The sequence below is a fragment of the Miscanthus floridulus genome, chromosome 8 (genome assembly GCF_019320115.1).
Source record: "Miscanthus floridulus cultivar M001 chromosome 8, ASM1932011v1, whole genome shotgun sequence".
Classification (NCBI taxonomy): domain Eukaryota; kingdom Viridiplantae; phylum Streptophyta; class Magnoliopsida; order Poales; family Poaceae; genus Miscanthus; species Miscanthus floridulus.
In genome coordinates this window covers 59,685,967-59,708,119 of record NC_089587.1, presented here as the reverse complement: position 1 = coordinate 59,708,119, position 22,153 = coordinate 59,685,967, and the positions used below count along the sequence as shown (strand labels likewise).

At 41.0% G+C, this 22,153-nt stretch overlaps 1 long non-coding RNA gene across 1 annotated transcript; it reads left to right on the top strand.

The window, feature by feature from the left end:
• Window positions 1–3,189: 3,189 nt before the first annotated feature.
• LOC136472235 (uncharacterized) lies at window positions 3,190–14,913 on the top strand. The gene is made up of 8 exons (XR_010762298.1): window positions 3,190–3,414; window positions 4,315–4,621; window positions 4,869–5,072; window positions 5,144–5,843; window positions 6,019–6,480; window positions 6,574–6,810; window positions 6,893–6,932; window positions 14,639–14,913. It is a non-coding gene; the product is annotated as an uncharacterized lncRNA (long non-coding RNA).
• The last annotated feature ends 7,240 nt before the right edge of the window (window positions 14,914–22,153 follow it).

The window sequence follows — 22,153 nt, the reverse complement described above, 5'->3', positions numbered from 1 at the left end:
TCATGTCCTTCTGCAAACGCCTGATCGGAATGAGCAAGATCGCTGAACTCATGAACTCTAGGATCACGGCGTCCGGGAAAGATACGCCTCAGCATCTCAACTTCACTCTCTGTCAGCTATCCAACAAGGCGATCATCATCAGAATCAAGAGCCCTAGCCATCTCATATGGCTCCGAATCATGCATAATTTCAACACTATTGGAGCCACGAAATCCATCTCCAAAGTGCACTTGCGCAGCAACAGGGGGCACATCCACATTCTCAGGAATGTCTCCTGCAACATAAGTAGAGAAATGAGGAAAGAATGAAAGAAATAGATGTAAGAAACGGGGTAAGCTCCAAAAAACCATGCGGTTAAGACACTTACTCAGATGATTCTGTGTCAAAGGGATCTCATGAGGAGGATCTGCCATGGAAACATGAGTCTGACAACCATCTCCAACTACCGCATTGGGGGCAGATTGAGCATCGGGAACCGTAGGTGCAATCTCCACATGCATATAAGGTTCCGGAACGGGAGGGTCGATGTGTGCCTGCTGATCCATTACTGGGGAAAACCCATGAGGGATGGGATCAACTAACACCCGACGTACAACCACGTCCAAACATTGCAGCTGGCTCTTCATAGCCGACCTCACATAGTTCTCCCACTGATCCGCACAACCAATTGAGATCATTCGTCTGAGGATGTTGGGAGGAGAACCTAGGTGCAGTATACCATCAACTGCAATCCCATCATCTCCAAGGCAATGCAGCTCCTCCCAAGCCCTTGCAACCATCTCACTAAATGAAGACCTATCATTGAATAGCACAGGCACGCTTTGCATGTCAACAAACTCAACATATCCATAGCGATCGCTTTCAACGGTGCCTCCATGATATATGGTCACTAGGTTGTCCATCTAGTTCAAACACATAACGAAACACATGTCCTTTAGTCCAAATTAGACGATAGATAATACCTAACAAGTACTTTCTAACTACAACATAAGTAAATAAGATAATAACTATGTATATATATACAGTGTACTCACTAAATAGCTAGATCTTATTTAGTTAACTAAATATGTAACTACATATCTAAGTAGCTATCTAACTATATCTATGTACCTATGTATCTATGTTTCTATCTATCTACATATATATCTCACTAGATCACTAACTAAATCAACTACCTGAGTCATCACATTAACTAGTAAATAACAAATGTTAACTAAGTAGGTACATTGCATATTCATAATTTTTACCTTTCCAACGACTGATCCGCGGACGTCGACGGAGTCGCAGCGGACGACAGGCGTGGGTCAGGCTGACGATCCGGGCCGGCGGTGGCACGGCCGGCCGCTGCAGGTGCCGGGGTCGGCGGTGGCGCGGCCGACGACAGCGGTGGCGCGCAGCGGGCGCGGGATGCCCGGGGCTCCGCGCGGCGAGTCCGGCTCAACGGGCACGGGCGGAACGGCGGCCGCGGCCGAGGCCGGCGGTGGAGGGTGGCATGGCGGGGCGACGCCAAGGCGAGGAGAGGGCGCGGCGCAGGTGCAGGAACCGGCGAGGGGACCGGGGCGCGGGCGGCCAGCCGCGGGCAACGACGCGGCGCGGAGGGAGCGGCGCGGCCGCGGGGCGCGGAGGGGGCGGCGCGGCCGCGGGGCGCGGCGCTCCTGCACGCGGTGGCGCTCGGCGGGCTCGGGGCGCGGGCGGCGAAGCTCGGCTCTGCTCTGCTAGGGCGAGAGAGGGAGAGGAAGAGAGGGGCGGGGCCCATAGATAATAAAGGCTCGGCGCCAGTCACTCTAGCGCCGAGCTCGGCGCCAAGATCTACGGCGCCGAGCCCGGCGCCAGAGTGACTGGCGCCGAGCTCCCTGCCATGTCACCTTCCACGTTTGCTTCGAACCCAGGAGCTCGACGCCAGGGACGCTGGCGCCGAGACGTGTTAGCTCGGCGCCATCAATGACGCCGAGCTAAGGGTACATATTCTGAAATCTTTCCTCCTGGGGTTTATTTGTGAGAAACTTAAAAAAAAAAGACTAAAATGTAAAAAATTCAGTTATGTTGTTAGTCTAAATATAATACCATCCACAAAGAATCATCTTTGCTTGTCCTAGAAAAGAAGTGCGTCACTGAGTCATACGCCTTGATGGAAACAAGGCAGCTAGTATCTGTGTGCAGGAATCATCGAGCCAGTTTCCCAAGAAATGCACATGTATACTAGTATGCATATATGCAAAAATATTCTTGTACAACTACGAGGGTATATACTTATTTATGTGGTGCCAAAAGCAAGTTGTTGAAAACGAGAAGGACCGTGCACGGTTAGCTTGTTCTCCCTTCAGCTCGGAACTCTCGCTCACGTCAACGTTTTTGTCGCACGACAAGATCATAAAAGCTAACAAGAGGAATATTTATATTGTACTATTATGTTAGGAAAAGCTGGAGTTGCTCCTGTAAGCCTTGTCAGGCCTCCCAACGTTGTTTTTTTACTAGTAGCTCCAAAGACCACGTAGAATCGGATAAAAAAAAGTACTCTACATTTGTTGTAGTGGCTTACAGAAATTACATATGCTTGGGGAGTGGTTCATACTAAAAAAAGAAGAGGAGGATGAAATAAAGGTGAGGCATGATGAAAGAAAAAAAATTATTTGTAAACCACATGCAGTGATAGTTTACATTGTGTGAATAGTAGTCTCAATATTTTCTAATCTATGTGGATCACTTTATTTGTACTATAACTACTAAGAGTGTTCACCTCCATCGATGGTGCCTAAGAAAAAAAAACCCCTTCAAGCATGGCAATTGACACGGCTTTAGCTGTAGAAACTTTTACAGATGGGGGCGTGGACATATTGAAGATGTTTATAGTAAAGTAACTTTTGTACTACTTTAGACTAGATACACATGTTTAAACTATCTTTTTTTATTTTACAAACTATAAATCTCATATTTTTTTGAGCAACACTATAAATCTCTATAAATTTAAACTATAATATATATACACCTAAAAACCTTTACGGTCCACGTTCGATCTTTTACAAGGGGATCGCGGAATCACGGCCTATTTAGCTCATTGATAATCGGGCCTACCGCTGTGGAGTCATCATGATGGGCCCTACAGCGTGCAAGTGCGGCCCACGTACAATCGAAACCAAAACCCGTTGGCAGAGCCCAAACCATCTCTGCCCTCCGTCTCCACGTGCGCTTCGACCGCCAAACCCAAGCCCGCGAAGGCGAAGCCCGTGCCCACACCGGCGGCGGTCGATGATGGCCTCCGGCTCGACCTCCGGCGGCGGCGCGCGTCCGTGGCGCACCGCGGTGCTCACCCTCCGCAACGAGTCACTCGTCCTCGCCCCTCCTCGAGCTCCTCCGCCGCGTGCGTGCTCCTCTCCCCCGGCCTCGCCCTCGCTCGCCGCGCTCTGCCATCGTGAGGTGCGGCTCCTGAACCTTGATCTCCTCTGTCTCCGCCCCCGCGGTGCCTGTCTGCCACCTGGTGGTGGTTCTGTGCTTCCGCTCCGCTCCGTCAATTTGTAGGTGCCTGTCAGTAGGCTGTCGCACCAGGCACGACACGGTGGATTGTGTTGTACCATTAGTCCATTACCATTACCAAGCAGCAGAAACAGTTGATGGCAGCCAAACCATTGCAGCAGGAAAGGTAAACTAAAATGTCAGAGTCATATGGTGGTGGCAGTTGCACTGGTTCCAATATTAGAGACTTGGTTACCCATCCACGGCCTTCTTATGTCGGGATGCAGAGAATCAATCCTCCAAGTCCATTTCAGTGCCTACCACCAGCTGTGATCGATCGGAAGAAGAGAGCTCGCCCAGAGGAGGAGCATGGCAAGCTTAAAGGTTTTAACAACATGCTTGTTGGATACAAGCGGATGAAAATTATGAATGGAGATGAAAATACTTAGTAATTGATAATTGAGTAATTAGCCAAAGTCTATCACAACCACATAAATATTACAAAGTACTTGTATATGGGTACAAAGTCAGCAAGTAAGTACACAAATACGAGAGGAAGCTAAGATAAGCAATTTTAAGCATCCATATAAACTTTAACACTTGTATCTGTTTTAAAATAATCATGTCTATTAAAAATTAGTAGCTCGAATTGATGGACTAGTATAATTAATGATCCAACTTTAGAGGCTGTTCGGCTGGCTGGTTGCCGGCTGGATGGCTGGCCAGCCACCTCACGAAATCACTGTTCACGTCCTGTCAGAACAGTATTTTCCTCTCACAATAATCAGCCGAAACAGTATTTTTCAGTCCTGCCGAACAGGCCTTTAGATGCTGAAGGGTTGCATTTGCTCTGTGTTCTGGCAGTTTTTGGTGTAACCCCGTGTACTCACTGCTCTGCGCTCCAAGACTTAACTAAAACCTTGCATTTCACACATGCGCGGAGAAGAGGAAAGGAAGAAGTATCACTTTACTAAAGGACATCTTTGAAAGGCCACCTGGCATGCCTAAAATCAAAGTTATAGTCAATGAACTTGGTCAGCCCGTTGGAGACAACTATAGGGAGTTTTCTAGTGCTGTTGGGTGCCATGTGAGAAAGAAACTATCAGTTGCTTGTCCTGATTGGAGGAAAGTTGATATTAAGAAAAAGATGGCAGTATGGACAGACTTAAAGGTATGTCTTAGCTATGTGCTGGTTGGCTGCACTTTAAATAATTATTACTGTAAGTCCCTATTTGGTATTGGGTGTCAAGTATGCTGAAAATATCAGTTGGCTGCACATTAAATTGTTATTACTGTAAGTGCTTATTTGCTATTGGGTGCCAAGTATGCTGAAAAAATTGTTAAGTACTTATTTGCTACTAGGGGCCAAGTATGCTGAAATCTAAGTACTCATTTGCTATTTTTCCATATCTCATTAGGAAATCTATGATATTGATGATGAAGCCTTCCCCTGGTTTTTGAATGCTGCTGCGAAGAAATGGAAGGAATTTAAATCAACCTTAAAGAAGCAGTTTTTTGATGACAAATTAACAGAACAACAATTAAGGAAAATACATGGTGAAAGACTGAATGATGATGATTGGAATAAACTAAAAGAGTATTGGGCATCCGAAGAATCTGAAGTAAGTACATCTAATATATGAATTCAATAATATTTTTGTAGAATTTAAATATTTAATATTGTTTGTCATAGGCTCGCACGAAACAAGCCAAAGCCAACCGTGCAAAGTTGACCATACATCATACATCAGGTAGCAGGAGCTTTGCTTGTTCAGGGCATAAAATGGTATGTCAAACTATATTTGAGTTTTATTTAATACACTAACGTGCTGCATTTTTTGAGTACTCAGTGAAACACCTGTAGGGTGTTGAACTAGGGCGTCCTCCTCGAAGAGATGAACTGTATATCAAAACACATACGAGAAAGAATGAAGTTCCGTTACAGCCTGCAGAACCAATCATTATAAGTTTTTTCTTCAACAACTATTATCGCAACATGAAATTCTACTTTCTAGTGTATTAACAATGATATTCTATATATTTAGAATAAACTAAAATCAATTATTGAAGAACATCCTGAGTTAACACAAAGAACAATCCAAGAAGGTGATGCATTTGCTGCTGCTTGTGGAGAAAAAGAGCCAAAAGGATGTGTGCGTGTTTTGGGTCTAGGACCAACTCCCCAAAGTGTTGGTACCCCAGGGGTGAAATCTTACACACCAACAAGGATTCAAATGGAAGTTCTAGCCTGTAGAAATGCAGAAGCTGAGCAAGCAGCTCTACGACAACACATAGTGGAGCTAGAAGAGAAATTGTTGGAGGAAAGGTTAGCGCATGAAAGGTCAAATATGGAAAATATCTCACAGAACGGCTCTAATTCACGACATTACGTGGTAAATCATTTATACCTTCTCTAATTCATTGTGTATGTTTGTCGCTTACATCATGTGATGCATGTGGCTTATATATAGTATATTGTGTTCATTTAGAAATTTGATATGTAGTGTACATAAATCTGATCTTTAGTGCATAGAAATCTGATCTATAATCTCGCTTGTATGTTTGTAGAGCCCAAGGTCTGAAAATGATGGTGTTTAGACAAATCTTGATGGTGAATTTCATGAAGATGATACATATGCAGAAAATTCTAATGAGTGTGAATACACTGTGCGTAGGCATGCTACAGCCCCCCCAGTCCAGCAACCCCCTCAGTCCAGCCCCATGAGTGCAGCTCCATTTGTGGAGCCCCGTCCGTTCATCCCTAGTAGTGGAGCCCCATCAGAACAACCTTCTCGTTGTCAGTCCAGCCTTGTTCATGCAGGCACATTAGCCCAGCAGCCCCCTCAGTCCACCATGAGAGCAGCTCCATTTGTGCAGCCCTGTCCAGGCATCTCTACTAGTGCAGCCCTATCAGTACAACCTTCTCGTTGTCAATCCAGCCCTGTTCATGTCCAGCAGCCCTAACCCCAGACCCGTCCAGGCATGCATACAAGGAATGGTGATACTAATCGTTTCTCACATGATGAATATGTAAGTTTTCATTGATCCTACAAGTTTTTGCTTCTAGTTTAATGGTGTTTTTATTAATTGATACAATTCTCATACATCCATCATTCGCTTCAGATTGGCAAAGAAGTTATACTATATCCAAACATGAAGTCTGATCAAGCTGTGGCCAAGGGAATCTTTATTTCAACTAATCCTAGCAGCGTGCTAGCAGGACAGGCTCTTGGAAGGCAATATTGTGAAGCTGTTGTTAAGGTTGTGATGAAAAGAGATGCAGTGTTGCCTCGCCCTTATGTTGGTGTGGAAAAGATGACCGATGCAAAGCACCTGACAATTGCATGGCCATATAATTGGGTAATAAACAACACATGTTCTTGTTTCTTGTTTTCATATGTGATGAGTGACCAGATTTTCTAATTAGTGATGTTTCTAACAGTTGAAGCTTAGCAAGACATCAAAATGATCTCATGATACAGGTATGCAATTATGAATTTATTAGCTTTTTAGTAGACAGGTCCATGAGTTTAGAGTGAGACAAGGAATGTGCATGTTTGAAAATTGTTAGACGCCTCATCCTGTGATAAAAGAAATATATGATAGACTTTCTGTTTATCAAAGGAACGCGAAGGCTTGTTTTCTTAACTGAGAACTGCGAGTGAAGTTCCTGTGTATAGTAGTGGACATTAACTTGTTCTTTATGCCTTTATAGTCCAATGGTTAACTGAGTTAACTAATTGAAATATCCTTGTTTGGTTTTGGTAATTGAGTGACAATCTAGGTGGACTAATTTGTGTTTATGAGAGATACACAGGTGATTAGTCCACAGGTACATGTGTGTGAGCAACATATGCCATGGATGTAAAAATGGCTCGGAGATGTTACAAAGCTCACTCATGTGATGAAGGAGCTCATTGCATATGAGACATGACATTGAGTCGTGTGACCAAGATGGAGAAGATCAAGACAAGGCTCGGCTTGATGGACCGGTTGCAAGTGTGAATGGCAAGTTGAGTGATGACTTGGCGCCGATGGACCGAAGCAACGGTGAAGAGCAAGTGAAGTCAAGATCGATGAACCAATACTGTCACGTGATGATATGAAGTGGATCATATCATTTGTGATTGGTTGGTGCATGTGTTGCATCAACATTGGAGGAAATGGAATAGAATGCGCAAGGAAAATGTATAACCTATAGGGAATTTTATTTCACCGGTCATAAGTGTGTAGAGAAGTTTATGATCGGATTTAGGATAGATGGCCGTACTATCAAGAGGGACAAACTTGTTTGCATATCGGCCATCTAGTGCCACTCGAGTGATCTAACTTTGCATCGTTGCTAGGATCGAGTGGCGTGGCAAGTTGAGTGGCTAATCCTTTGAAAAATGATTGTGAAAATACTAATACACATGCACATGGTGGTGTTGGCACATTTGCTAAGGAGAAGTTGGAGTTGAATTAGATCAACTTGGAGAAGAGAAAGGTTTTTTGGTGTGCTCCGAACTTTGCGATGGCTATTGGATTGGAATTCTGTGTTGACTCATTTTGGTGAAGTGAAGAATTTGACCAACAAGTTAGAGAGGTGCTACAACTCTCAAGTCATCTTTGAGCATATGTTGAACAACAAAAGAAGCTATGGTGACATGAGTGACATTGTCTTCAATAAGAGCAAGATCAAGGGCAAGAAAAGTTATGAAAGAGAAATAAAGAAGTAAGAACAAGAAAAGCTCTCTCATTTCATGTGCTTCAAATACCATGAAGTGGGACATCTTACAAATGGTTACCCAAATAAAGAAAGGCTCAAGTTGAAGAAAGAAGAAGAGAGGCTAAAGTATGTCAAGTGCTTCAAGTGCCGCACATGGGGTCATCTCACCTCTATGTTCCCAACCAAGCAAGTAGTGAAGCAATAAGAGAAGCCTCAACCAAAGCCACAAGTTGAGCAAGAAGAAAAGCCCTAAATGCAAGACAAGATCAATCATGAAGATGGTGGTGATTTGATGATGATGATGAAGAAGAAAACAAGAAGGGGTGGAAAAGCAAGAGAAAGAGCAATGCATCTAAGGATGAATCAAGACGCAAAGAAAGTGAGTAAGAACAAAGAAGAGAAAATGAAGGAAGTTGCTCACATCAAGTGCCATAGTTATGATGAATTGGGCCACCTAGCTTCGGGTTGCCCAAACAAGCTTGAGAAGAAGGCTCAAGCAAATAATGAGAAGCAAGACAATGAGAAGCAACATATAAGCAAGGAAGAAAAGGCTCAATCAAAGAGAGTTTGCTACTGGTGCCGGGAAAGGGGACACATGGCTAATTCATGTTCCCTAGGTGACAATTCTAAGCCTATTTTAATTGTTAATAATAAGCTTAGAAAGGATGGCAATGGTACCTCATTGGTTGAAATTGCAAAACATCCCACTATTCATACTAAGGCTATACCTAAGTATGTTACACCTAACTCGAGAGGACCCAAACTTGTTTGGGTACCATCAAAAAGTGGATGATTGATTGTAGGTACCATGGTATTGGAGGCTTAATTCAATGGAGGTCTTATTGTTCATCATTTGTTGAGTCAAGTATTAAGCTTAATGCATATTCATCCCAATGCCAAGTCAAGATAAGTGAAGTCCAAGTGCTACAACATACAAGTGTCATTTATCAAGTTGTGTTGATTATTTAGTGGATATATTTAGTGGTTTGCAAATACTTGAGATGAAGCTTGCTATGGATGATCATGAACTAACCAAGGTATATTTTTAGTTGATCCATTTCATTTGGGTGCATATGAGTTGATTGAATTGGATATATATGCCTATGTTGCTTGCTATGAGATGTTTGAATGGATTTATTGATTAGTAATCAAGTTTGGATTGATTTGAGTTGAATAAGTTCATGAGATGACTTTTAATAAGTGGATTAAATGGATATATGTCTTGTGAAAGTATTCAAACAAGATTAGTTTCAAGTTTGATTCAATTTGAAGAAGAATAGCTCATGAGAAAAAATCTATCCTAATTTAAAAATCTGAGTGAGCTGAGTTTGAGTGATCAAATCATATTGGATTGACTTGAAATTTGGTATGCATGCTCTACATTTATGGTACTAGTTGTGTACAAATTTCATGAGAATTGGATAAGAGATGCTTCGGTTTTGCAGTAGATCTTGTCAGCTATAGTGCAGCAGTTTTAGCATGTAGCAGCATTGGATGATGTGAAATCTGGTAGCAATGTAGAAGTCAAATGAAGCCCAAATTTTTTCAGCTGCTAGATGACTTAGTTAAGAACATCTTCACCAAATTTTATGGTATTTGGATCTGTACATTGGGAGATATAGATATTTCTTTGACGGGTACAGATTCTGTCAAAAAAGTGACAATTATTGGATTGATTAAGAGTCACTTTGATTGAAAGGTCCTCAAGTTGAAATCATGTTTACAAGTGTTTGAGGTACCTAAGTTTGGTTTTGAGATGAGTTAGAAGCATGACAAGCAAATAGTACAAGGCCCCTTTGATTGTGTGGTGTACTTGGCACACATTTGGTACACTAATTAGAGATCAAGATCAAACTCAAAGATGAAGATGAAGTTTAAGTTCTAGTGACTATTGAAGATCATTTGGAAGAAAGAAAATGACTTAAACAAGCAGAAAGAAAAGGGCTTAAAGAAGGATTCAAGATTACTCATCAAGTTAAGTCCATCACTTGGATCAATCAAGCAAAGCTATTTTCAATTGGGTATCAAGGATGGTTGTTTGGAGAGAGGTCACTTCTCCTTAGTGTAGGGGCTTGCCGCCTTTTGTAGGTAAACCAAAGTGTGGTACTTGGAAGGCTAACATGGAAATGGTGATCTAAGGAACATTTGGGATGCTTAGTTGAGGCAATCAAAGGGTTGATCTAGAAAGCAAGCAACACCCAAAAGAGAGCAAATCATGATAGTTCAAGTGGTATTCTCACATTTAGTGCTCTCAAGCAAGCAAAGATGAAATGAAGAAGCAAGGCAACCACAACAAGAGTTAGTGCACTTGATCATTAGTGGTTTTCAAATCATATGGGTGAAGAATGGATTTCATATTGATGATTGGTCTTCACCAAGCTATGAAATTGGACTTCACATTGCTATTGGAGAAACAAATTGGAATCTATGTGACTATCCTCTTCTCTAACATAGCAAAGGTATCATTGTAATGTGCATGATTATTTTCATCCCTTACTAATATGCGGTTAGTGCATATAGTACATGCTTATAGGATCATGCATAACAAATGAAAGTTTAAAATTCATAGCCTACCACTATTGCTTGAATGGTTGATTGATCTAGTGGTAGTGTATGAGTTTGTTCATGAGCTAGCGAACCCAAGTACTTGATCTAATTTGGATTGCTAACAAGTGACAAGTGCAACCTCGATAAGATAACCGCTTAACGTGTGTGAAGAAGCTTAGAGAGGGTTCAAACTGGACTTGAAAGCTTAGGCAAATCAATATAGTTTAGTCAAACATAGAAGCTCATGATGATGACAGGTGTTCAATAAATGGTTATAAATGACAAATCCTACAAGTGGTTCCATGATTGTTCTTACATGTGGTACATCTAGATTATCACTTTGTTTCAAGCATTCATTCATACAAGTGGTATCTAGCACATCAAATGGTGGTTCCACAAGTGATCCTCAACTTTAAGTGATCTTCAAGTGAAACAAGTTCCCTCACATACAAAAACTCAAGTTTATCAAGTGGATGACACATGCTATGACATAGGGGGAGGTGTTCCATCGATTGGTATCAAGGTCAAAGATCCTACATGAGGTATCTCAAGGGCTACAAGTGGTGTCATTCCAACATATTTGGTAGTGTCCATAAAAAATGCAAGATTCAAGTGTCAATCATCTATCCCGAAGTAATCCTTTGTATCAATAAGAAGCACACCTTTTATAAAAATTGATGACAAAGTGGGAGAAGTTGAAACAAAGATATGTATGCATCATAGGGGAGAAGTAGAAGTTGGACATGGACAAAGAGGGAGCAACATTAAAGAATGAAGAAGGATCAAAATTCTTGGACAAGAGAAGCACACAAGTAAGGGGAGCAAGCTCATGAAGTTTGATTGGTTGCATTTGATTTGTGCAATTTCATGTGCTTGCTTGCATTATATAAGTTTTAAATTGAATATACATGCTTGTGTGGTGTATGCTAGTTATAGAACTTGAATGATGAAATAAAAACTAGCATGCATAGGATGATAGCTAGACACTTGGTATGTTTTTCAAGTAATGCTTGTACCTTGCTTCTAATGTTGATCTCACAAGGTATCTAGTGTTTTTATTTCCAAGTGGCATCTAGCTAACCATGGTGCTAAGGATGAACTTAAAGGTGCAACTCCGATTGGTATCATGTTTCAAAGGTTTATTCTATACACCTTAGATCATTTGATAGTAATTACTCTCCCACAATTCCAATCTATGCATATGTGCGAGCTTGAAACCAAACACTCTAGCACATATGTAGGGGGAGCTAATACTACCATTTCGGGTTTGTGGTACTTGTTCAAAATCATTTACACATGGTAAAATTGCTTGTGCAAGCAACATGAATCCATTTGAGCTTAATTTCCATATCTTTGTAGAATTGTCATCAATTACCAAAAAGGGGTAGATTGAAATGTCCTTGTTTGGTTTTGGTAATTGAGTGACAACCTAGGTGGACTAATATGTGTTTATGAGAGATACACAAGTGATTAGTCCACATGTACACGTGTGTGAGCAACATATGCCATGGAGGTGAAAATGGCTCGGAGATGTTGCAAAGTTGACACATGTGATGAAGGAGCTCATTACATATGGGACATGACATTGAGTCATGTGACCAAGGTGGAGAAGATCAAGACAAGGCTTGACTTGATGGACCGGTTGCAAGTGTGAAGGGCAAGTTGAGTGATGACTTAGCGCCGATGGACCGAAGCAACGGTGAAGAGCAAGTGAAGTCAAGATCGATGAACCAATACGATCACATGATGATATGAAGTAGATCATATCATTTGTAATTAGTTGGTGCATGTATTGCATCAACATTGGAGGAGATGGAATGTAATGCGCAAGAAAAAAGTATAACCTATAGGGAATTTCATTTCACCGGTCATAAGTGTGTAGAGAAGTTTATGACCAGGTTTAGGATAGATGGCCGTACTATCAAGAGGGACAAACTTGTTTGTATATCGGCCATCTAGTGCCACTCGAGTGATCTAACTTTGCATCGTTGCTAGGATCGAGTGGCGTGGCTAGTTGAGTGGCTAATCCTTTGAAAAATGATTGTGAAAATGCTAATACACATGCACATGGTGGTGTACACTTGGTGGTGTTGGCACATTTGCTAAGGAGAAGTTGTTGGATTTGAATTGGATTCACTTGGAGAAGAGAGAGAGGTTTTTCGGTGTGCTCCAAACTTTATGATGGCTATTGGATTGGAATTCTTTGTTGACCCATTTTGCTTTGTATCAAATTTACTTGTGGGTTGTGTAGCCCTCTGATTAAGCTTTGTAAAATGTCCAAGATCATTGAATTTAGAGTTGGGAGCTAAGAGTTATAGCCATTTTAGCGTTGAAAGGTCTATGACCGGACTCTGTGACCTGCGCGTCCGGTCAGTACCTGCGAGTCCGGTCAGTGTTTCTTTCACGTGCAGAAGCGACCGGACGCTAGGAGACTCGGGTCAGTGATGACCTGACGCGTCCGGTCATCAAAAGAGCTCTCTGGAACCTCTTTGGAAGTGACCGGACTCTGGGAGACTTGAGTCCGGTCGCGGGAGAAAGCGGAGTCCGGTCAGTTGTGCAGAGATGCGTTGGTAACCGGACTTGGCCTCGGCGCGTCCGATCAGAAGTATGCGCGCGCGGGAGCTAGCCGTTGGAGCCCAACGGTCGGCTTCGAAAGGAGGGGACGCGTGGCATCATCCTAGCGAGCGGACTCTGTGACCTGCGCGTCCGGTTGTTGTGACCTGTGAGTCCGGTCAGTGCGTGTTTGCCCAGTGAAGGGGCAACGTCTCTTTTAGCCCTTGGGGCTATAAATAGAAGTGGTGGCCAGCCTTGGGCTGCTTGCTGAGCACCCTCACGCCTATGTGGCTTGTGTAGGAGTGCTTGGATGCCCTCTAACTCACTTGTGCTTGCAAGAGTGCGAATCGATTGCGAGTGAGTGTGATTCTAGTGCGTTGCATTGAGAGATTGCATCGAGTGGCACTAGGTGTTCGAGTTGCAAGCCGATGGTGCTTGTTACTCTTGGAGGTTGCCACCTCCTAGACGGCTTGGTGGTGGTCTCCGTCGAAGCACGCAAAGAAGATTGTGCGGTGCTCCGGAGAAGTGATTATGAGGGGTGTTGTGCTCACCCCGCGGGAGCCGCGAAGAGCAACTGTAGTTGAGCGAATCATTGAGCTACCCTCACTTGTGGGTAGGTTCTTGCGGTGCCCAACATGTGGGCTTGGCGGGTGATGCCAATTAGCCGCTGAGCCACCAAGTGAGCGGTCGACACAACGGGGAGTAGCTTGGTGGCAACCAAGTGAACCTCGGGATAAAAATCACCGTATTATCCTTGTCTTCCTGTTGGTTTGCATCCCCTTTACACAAGCTTGTATTTACATTCATATACATTGTGCTTGTGTAGTTGCTCTTGTAATTAGTTAGCTTGTGTAGCTTGCTAGTTACCTTCTTGCTTGTGTAGCATGGAAGTAGCTCTTGCGTGACTAATTTGGTTTGAGTAACCTTGTTAGTCACATTGCTTAGTTTGTGCAGCTAAGTATTTTGCACTCTCTAATTTGGCGCGATTAAGTTTTAGAAACTATTCAGCCCCCTCTAGTCCGCCATCTCGACCCTACACTAATGAAAACCTTATGTATTACAAGAGGCCAGCTACTGTACAAGGGTCATTAAATTATTTAAGTATCATGAGAATCAATTGAGAGAGAACATATCAATGCTATAAGCAAGCTGTGCTGTAGAACAGCCAACCCAGGAGATGACGATTATTCTTTGATAAGTTGTAGGAATGATCGACTAACTGCTGTCATGATGCTCAGAACCTTGTAGGAGTTGGATCTCTAGTTTTCAGTTTACATGTATATTTCAGCTTACATCAACCAATGCCAAGTTTATTTTTTTTAACTTACCAATGTCAAGTTTCTGGTTGTACCATTGATGGATGTAATCTTTTATTTTTAGGTGGGAGGTAATGGCTAGATGTAGCTTGATGCATGCAGGAAGCAGTTGGATCGAAGTGCGCATGGCCAGTGCATTATTTTGGACATCCTAACTAGAGATGAACACTTTTGTTAAGACTTACTAGTGATGAATCATTTTGTAACGAGTGCAAGCAAACCATATGAGATGTGAGCTGTGCAACCAGTTCCAATATCTCTGAGCTATGCATTATTCTAGGATGTTGGCCAAACTGCCTTGTCGTAACTTGTTTCCACAAGAGTTGTGGAAAATGACAAGACAAATGCTTATGGCTATAATATAATTGTGAGCTATGATGAGCTTATGTGTCATGAGTGTGTATTGTCAAAAATGAAAATATTAATTGTATGGTTGATTGATTGTATGATTAGTATTGATTCCGAGGTTAATGTATAAATAAATGATATTATGTTGTTATTTTCTTGTATGGACAGCGTCTGACAGTTGGTCGTTATAATTATATACAGTCAAACCATTGGTCGGTATAAGTTTACAATTGGCAAGTTGAACGTGGTCGGTCGCAATATCTATATAGTACTGTTCAACAGTAGGTCGCTATAAGTGGGTCGGTCGCTTATAAGTTTAGTAGCGACGCCACTATCAGCGACATAACGGACCGTAGGTCGGTATACCAACTTATACCGACCATTCGTAGGACGCTACAGATACGTTATGGTACTAGTGTTCGCACACTGAGATTCTTGTAGACTGGAAGGGCAGCCATCGAATCAGCACTACAAGGCCTATTTAGCTTATGGATAATCAGGCCTACCACTGTATAGTTATGATGGGCTCTATAGGTTTCAAGACCGGCTCACGTTTACTGTAATACTATAACCGAAACCAAAGCTCACTGACGAAGCGCCAGTCTTTCAAACTGGAGCAAGCCTCCGACCACCCATTCCAAATGACAAAATGAGATCGATCATCACACCAGGTACCCTGCAAGCAAGAGCTTTGCCATCATTGTCTTGTTCTATTGACTGGATCATGCCAGTATCGAGGAGCTCTTTAAAGTATGTCTCGCCTAGTTCTTGTAAGTTGTGCCCACCATGACCATGGATTAAATCTTCAGATAGCCACCTCTGTATCAAACTATCTCTTCTAATCACATAATCTTCCCGGACAGTAAATAGATACAAGAAACATGTCCTTAGATGTCGAGGTAGGCCATCACAGCTGCGTGATAGTCTTTTTCTCATATCCTTAACAGTATCACCAAGTTCAGACGACCCAGAACCAATAGAGTCGGCCACCTTTTTCCATTCCTCTGGTGAGTTTGGTGAATCATTAGGCAACAAACTAGCATAAGTAATGATGGCTAATGGTAACCGGCCGCACTCGTTTATTATTCTCCTGGTTGATTCTCTATATTCAGAAGAACAACCATTTTCAGTTCCAAAATATGTATTTCTATAGAATAATATTTTGGAGTCATCTTTAGAAAGAAGCGGCACTCTATAAACAGCACCAAAGGATTCAGCAAAATTAGCTTTGCAAGTTGTGACTAAAATTCCACTTCTGTGATAATTGCTGATCAATGCAGGCTTGATCATGTCCCATACTGATACATCCCATATGCCGTCAACAACAATCAAGTACCTAGTGACATATATAATGTTAACAGGCGCGAGTTTGCAAATATATAAAGGTACTAATTACGCCCAGAAGTGTTACTGGGTGATGGTTCTAACCAGTGCAGAATCAGAATAGTAGCATTTTGCGCACACTTTCTCTATATGTTGTTTTGAAAATTCTACAGGAAGTATTTTTTTTTCAAGAACAAGATTTGTGCATCATTGTATATTAAGCGAGAAGAATAAAACAAAAGAAAAATTTACAAAAACTAGAGCATAGGAATCCACAAGGTACATTTACCTCATTTCATACTAACAGTTTTTACTTTTTAGATAAAATGATTGTCCTGCTATAAATCCATAATGAATCTTACGAAACTATCCCTCATTGTATGATGCCAACGCAAATCTTGTTCGAGGTGCACAGCCATTGGTCTACGCAGACATCAATGAAACCAGGTGCAGAGATAGGGCCTTTTTTGGGGTCAGCCGACCCCAACGAATCCCATAATTCCTTAACAGAATATTTTACATATCTAGTTTGACCCCAAGTGGTGCTAACGCCGATGTATTTTTCGGTTGGCTTCGCCTTCGCATGAAACATCATTGACAGTACTAGAAACATTGACAGAGTTAAGCAGTAGCCTACGTCTGTAAGGCAAAACTATAGGCGCTCTCTTCCCAGTAATAGCAGTTACCAAGAGTTTTTTTTTTCTCAAATATGCCAAAGATTTGTGTATCATTGTAATTAAAAAGAAAAGTTTAACCATACAAATGACACACTTCTGATGAGCGCCCTAGGTGGTCTTACAGCTGTGACTGGACCTACCTAGCAGATAATTTCAAACTTCGATATTACATAAATGGTATACATCCGAACTAAGAGAAGCGCAGCAACCTACGGAGCTGGGCGTCTCCATTGCTGGCTGCGCGACCCTACTCCGCCATCCGAGAAGAGCGCTATTCTACCAGCCCTGTTGTTGGTCGCTGGGAACAGCTCGTCTAGAGCAATTACGAGTTGGAAACCCTACCTACCTTGCGCCTATCATTTTTTTCATATTGTGCCAGTTGACGGTAGTTAACATTCATCACAAACCGTCAATATAACTTGTATAAATGATTAAAATGGATCACAAACATAGACTTAGGGGTTTTAACTGACAAATTCTACGAGTTTTGGTGAATCTATGTTTCCAGCAGGATTTAATCAGAAAACTGCCGAGGAGGAACTATTCGTCAAAGGAAATCATGTAATTCCGCAGGATAAACAACGTGGAAGACTCTAGAAGACTCCAGGAGACCCTCCACCGAAGCGGAGCCCAAGCCACTGGCATGTCCCACATGCAGGCCGACCGGTCCCTGGGCCCACCAGTCAGCCTCTAGCTTCCTACGTCGGTTCTCCACTGCCTCCTAGATTGCATCTATGCCGTTTATTCAAGTCGGTTTGATCCGAGGGTCCAGGATGCTTCACGGGGCCTATATATATATCTGCCTATACCCCCCTCCAGAGGGGAGATGCATTTGATCCGAGAGCCTGAGGGCCAGAAACCCTAATCCATATTTCCAGCAGGATCAGAGTTAGCAATCAAGAGAAGAGGCATGGGCTATGCAAGAGTTCTTGCAAAAGTCTCTCTTGAAAAGTTTCCAATTGCAGAAGAAGAGGCATGGGCTATGCAAGAGTTATTCATTAAAAAAAGAAAGAAAAAGTATTGAAAAAAATGGACAAGTGTCCTAGATATCTAAAACAATGGGTACTCAGATGTCCGCCTGAAAAAAAGAGAGAGAAAGAAGAAAGAAAAATAAATAAGATAGCCCATATTTTCTTACAAAAAGTTTTCCAAGTTTCAAACAAGAGAGATATGTTTGAAGGAGCATAGTAGAATTATGTTAGCCACCATATACATTCACGCACATGCACATCTTGATCTAAGAGTATGACATTTTCCTCCTTGAATCCTTGTTTTGACTTTACAATATATGCAATGCAAGTATGTCTCATTTTCATTCCTACCTGAGCTCCACATAAGCTTTTTAGAAGTAGGTAAAAAGAAGGCAAAGTCATCTATGCCTTGGTGAGGATCCAAAAATACCACATATATTGAGTGATTTGAGAATACTACAAAAGGAGAAGGTAAGCTATGTTTTGTTTTCAAAAATCTTAAAATGTTTCTCCAATTGACTTGACTAAAGGAAGATGGCGATCTGTTTCAAGCTATTCCATTCTTTAACCGCCCAAAGTTTCATGGTAGACACTTTGAATCCTATAGTGCATGTATGACTGGGAATGGTTTAATGTTGATGTTTTATCCCGAGGTTATGTCTTGAGTAATCCATCCTTTTATCGAGGACGAGTAAAAGCCTAAGTGTGGAGGAGTTTGTTGACGGTAGTTAACATTCATAACAAACCGTCAATATAACTTGTATAAATGATTAAAATGGATCACCAACATAGACTTAGGGGTTTTAACTGACAAATTCCATGAGTTTTAGTGAATCTGTGTTTCCAGGAGAAATTAATCAAAAAACCACCAGAGAGGACCTATTCATCAAAGGAAATCACGTAATTCCGCAGGATAAACAACGTGAGAAGACTCTAGAAGACTCCAGGAGGCTCTCCACCAAAGCGGAGCCCAAGCCACTGACATGTGCAGGCTGGCCGGTCCCTAGGCCCACCAGTCAGCCTCTAGCTTCCTACGTCAGTTCTCCACCGCCTTCTAGATTGCATCTACGCTGTTTATTCAAGTCGGTTTGATCCGAGGGTCCAAGATGCTTCACGAGGCCTATATATATCTGCCTGTACCCTCCCTCTAGATGGGAGATGCATTTGATCCTGAGAGCCTGAGGGCTAGAAACCCTAATCCATATTTTCACCAGGATCAGAGCTAGCAATGATTAGTCCTAAATAGGATCTAGTCTTATATTAGAGATAGAGAGATAGAGTGAGAGGGAAGAGTTTTGGAAGAGTCCTGGCCTGTCGGTGCTCTCTATACGGCTTGTAGCCTAGCGAAAACAAGTTTTTCTTGAGCTTGCTTCTGAGATTTCTCTGGTAATCAGCTTCTAATTCAAGTAAGCATCCTGTTCATATTGTTCTTCAGGTTTATGACTCTCTTTGAGTACTTTAATCCTTATAGCTCCTAGGTTAAAGTAGTATTCATAGTGTAAGCGTGGTGCTTTGACTCGGTTACTCATGGATGCACCCTGCTTTTCGGATCGGTGGTAGCTCGCGAGGGTGACTCTTATGGCCTCGTTGAATCCTTTATAGTCCACCTCCTGTTAATAGGCCTAGCAGGACATTGTTGCTATAGAAAACATTCTTCGCTTGTGTTTTCTTTAGTAATATCTCTAGAATTGAACAATAAAAGACAAAGCTTACCAAAGTTAGAACTAGAAGACCTCTGTTATCTCCCCTAGCTCCTATTATCTAGCCTTGATTGTGAAGTTGGGTTAAGTTAGATTTAGTTAGTCTCACACATGTTTTCTCGAGTTCGATATAAAACTGGGTTACTCTCGATGAAGTGCTATATTGATATATTATTCGTACGCTTGCGGATTATTCTGTATGCATTAATTTATATCAACAGTTCCCTCCTATTTGAAGGGAGCTCTAGTCATATCACAATTTTATATTATCTTTACTATTGCTAATTAGAGACCTCGTCATAGCATCCATGTTAATTCCCATCGGACGTGTTAGAAAAAAAGATGAATTCTAAAAATTCTCTCAATAATCTGAAACATCAAGACTTTACTAGTTTGAGGCCTCATCGTAGCCTACATGTCAATTCCCATCAGACACGTTAGAAAAAGAGATATATTCTAAAAATTCTCTCAATAATCAGAAACATCTAATCTTTAATTTGGTAGAACCTAATCATCATCATCATTATCATCATCATCAATAGTAGTCGTTAGATCTATTATGTTATAAAAAAATTTACCCACCTGTACCATTACGAAAACACATAAAATAACCCCCTAACTTTACATTTAAATCTCTCACTCTGCCATTATGAAATATAATTCAGAACACCCCTAAATTTATATCTAAATTACCCTCTTGACATTACCAAAGATAATTCATAATAGCCCCCTAAATTTGCATTTAAATTATCCACCTTTGCCATTATAAAAAGACAATTTAAAATAAGCACCTAAATTTATATCTAAATTACTCACCTTCTTCCATTATGAAAAATAATTTAAAATAACCCTCTAAGGCCTTGTTTAGAACATAGGAAATTTTACTATTCTTGTATTTCCTCAAAAACTGAACTAGATCCAGTGAAACTCCTATATAATCCTATCAAATTCTTGCATTCCAAATAGACCCTAATATTATATAAATTCGCCACTGTTGTGAAAGTTAATGCAAAATAACCCCTAAGTTTGCATTCAGATTACCCATAATGCTATTATATATGAAAGATAACATAAAGTCATATGTTTTAATTTGTCTAAATTATCCACCTTAGCTTTTATAAAAAATAAAAAATATCTTTAAATCTACATGCAAAAACTACTATAAGGTATTAAAAGTAATTTATTAAATATCCATAAGTTACGCTATATATTTATAAATTGCACATTTTTTAACATTATTAAGTTAAAAGTAAATATTTGTTTTAGTAGCTGATCAAGCATCAAAAAATGTTCTCTTAACTAACCACATAGCATTGACACTAACAACTCACTTTAAATTATGTTGATACTCTATAATATTGAATTCGTAAGTTCTTTTAAATAGCTTTAATAATTTGGACTAAAATAATACATCATATCAATATGATAATTACATTTTAAGCACTCTATATTTTATATAACAATACCACTACACAAATAATTCTTTGATACAAATCTTAAGTGTTGTGGAGGAAGCTAAAAGGACTATTTATTCCATTTTAAGAACCAAGAGGGAAGCCTAAGACCTAGAATCTTTTATTAACAAAATAAAAATGAAAGTTTTGAATAAAACTACAGTAAGGACAAGAATTTTAACTTAACATGTGGATAAAAAACCAACAACTGAATTAAAAACTAAAAGCTAAAATATCGATTCTTAATGTCACAAAAAAAGATACAATAAAAGCTTACATGAATTAATCATAGTTTCAACTAAATATGTATCATGCTATAGAAAACAATATAAATCCTAGAAGACTAGAGGTTCCCAATTGTCACACCCAATTTTAAGGATAAAATTGAATGCACAAAACTCGTGTGTGCCCAGGAATCAATCACACACACAAGCTGACAAATTACATAAGTATCATCACGGTGTCTCATACATCAGAGTTATAATAAAACTTAGTCTTATACATCACAGCGGAAAAATAAAAAGATAATAAAACTCTCGTGGGCGTCATCACAGGGAAGGTCAACTGGTTGACCACAAGCCTAATAATCCTCCGGAAAATCCTCATACCCGTTGTCATCTGTTACCCATCCGGGATTTTTATCCAAATAAAGAAAATAAACAAGTGTAAGTACATCCCGTACTTAACAAGCTAACATGGGGTTATGAAGCTCAAAAAGGATTGACTCTAGTTTATTGCAGTTAGCATTTTTAGTAGGTCAAGCTTTTATTCTCAAGTATTATCAAGTTATGCTTAAGCTCCCATTTAATTCCCATAAGAACATATATCAGGGTCAAGTGTACCATATATCATCATTGAACAACTTTAAATGATCATCAACAAGTAACCAGTTATTCTATGAGTTTTCCGGGCCGCTCATAACCGTGAGCACGGCTGTTATAACAGTTTGTTACCCTCTGCAGAAGTGGTGCACATTCACCGCGAGTCGTGATCCCCATATGCCCAGGTTAATTACTCCCATATCACTACCAAGGTGAGCGGGCAGGGTACACTATGAAGCCATTTCATAGGTTTCCCTAACAAGTTAGGGTCGCTAGGTTTCCTTG